The following is a 2,223-nucleotide window of genomic DNA, read 5'->3' on the forward strand; positions in this document are numbered from 1 at the left end:
AAGTTTCACACCTAAACCTGGGATTTACTGTTGATACAGAGAAAGAAGGGAATTAACTATTCAATTCTTACCTACTACCACTGTAGAATAATTGACAATAGGGAATTTTATATACCTGAGTTCAAGAGTTAGTGATTTGTAAATAAACTTAGAACTTCCCGTTGCCTGCGTGAGTACTGAGCAGCAAGGCTCTGTTTCACAATTCTGTATTTCGTGCATGAAGAGATGCTTGTTCTCTGTTTCTTTGTATAAACCTTTTTTTTAAATCCTTTTGCCTTCCACATGCCTTATGGGCTAAGGCCTCACGTGCTCTCTTTTCTTATTTTTAATTTTTTTCTTTTGACTTAACTAGTGTATAGTTATACCTACTTTAAATAATTAATAATATTAAAATTATTAATATTTTTCCTAATTGTATATCCAATTATTTACAAATAGAGAAGTAACTCAAATATCAATCACAAGGGTTTAAATCCGCATGAGAAGTATTATTTAAGATTATAAAAATTATATTCTATATTTAGCGTGTCTTGAAACTTTTATAGATTTGAGGAGTGCTACAATCTTCCCTCTTTAAAAACATTCGTCCTCGAATGTTGCTAGGGCCTTATTCTTAAGCTAAAAATCATTCCTTAGGTCCTTGAACTTCTTAAGTTTTCTTAGCATTACTCACTTTCCCAAGGGACTCAAAATTTTGGCTAACTCCCTAAATTTTCAAAAAATTCGGCAGAGTCTCCCCTGTAAATTGGACTATACAAAAAAAAGTATCTCTGTCACAAATACCACAACTACACCAACCACAACCAAATATACCATAACAGGCCATTCATAGGCACCATACACAGCTCATAAACGAATTACTCACACTCTGGCAAGGAGGTACCACAATAACCAACCAAAATCTAAACCACAACACTTCAGCAAAATAAATAAATAAATAACTTTAATGAATTAAATGTACTCTTGCATGGTACTGAATTATTTAATAACTAAATATACTCTAACAGAAACTAAATACTTCAACAACAAAATGTAATCTAGCAAGGACATATACACATGCTAACTTGTACTTAATAAATAAAATATAAATGCCAAGGCAAACCTAGGTTCACATACCTTTTTCCTCAAATAAATATGGATACTTCCAACTCATATCTTCCTCGACCTCCCACGTAGCCTCTTTTGAATCATGATTACTCCACAAAATTTTTACCGATGCTATATCTTTTGTTCTCAACTTTCTTACTTGCCTATCGAGACACATGAAAGACAGGATGAACAGAGGACAACTCAATCGGCAATGCTAGTTCATAAGCCACTTTCCCCTTATTTTCTATAATCTCATAAGGTCCGATAAATCTAGGACTAAGTTTCCCTTTCTTACCAAACCTCATAACTCCTTTCATTGGTGAAACTTTTAAAAACACCTTGTCACCAACCATGAACTCTAAGTCACGATGCCTCTTGTCAGAATAGGACTTCTGACGACTCTGAGCCGTTTTCAGCCTTTCTCTGATTAGCTGAACTTTCTCTAAGGCCTCACAAACAAACTCTGGACCGATCAACGACACCTCTGCTGATTCAAACCAACCCACTGGAGACCTACATCTTCACCCGTACAATGCTTCATAAGGAGTCATACCAATGCTGGCGTGATAGCTGTTATTGTAAGCAAATTCTATGAGTGACAAGTGATCATCCCAATTACCTCCAAGGTCTATAACACATGCTCGCAGCATATATTCGAGAGTCTGAATGGTCTTTTCTGCCTGGCCATCGGTCTGTGGATGGAAAGCGGTGCTCATATTTTAAGCCTTGAAACTTATGGGACTTTACATTCTTCCCGCTTAGGAACATTCGTCCTCGAATGTTGTGTCATAGATATCGTTGAGTCTATGAGTGATCTTAGGCCTATTCCGTTTTCACTTTTCTCTTTAGACCCCAACATTTGACTAACTTGTTAAATTATTAAAAATTTTGATAGAGTTTCCACTGCTTTTGCTATTAAGTCAAATTTTCAACCTGTCATAACCACGCAATAACAATAGTTGCACATCCAACTACTCTATCTAGAAGAACACATCAACATGATACTTCCACTATACAATATCAGATGTCATCATCTCACCACTTTGAACATATATGCACCTAGCTACATTCCATCACTCGAACGAATAAAATAAATATATACCCGTGGAATGACAAAAAAAACGGGTAAAGTTC

The sequence above is a fragment of the Nicotiana attenuata genome, unplaced genomic scaffold (assembly GCF_001879085.1).
Source record: "Nicotiana attenuata strain UT unplaced genomic scaffold, NIATTr2, whole genome shotgun sequence".
Taxonomy (NCBI): Eukaryota; Viridiplantae; Streptophyta; class Magnoliopsida; order Solanales; family Solanaceae; genus Nicotiana; species Nicotiana attenuata.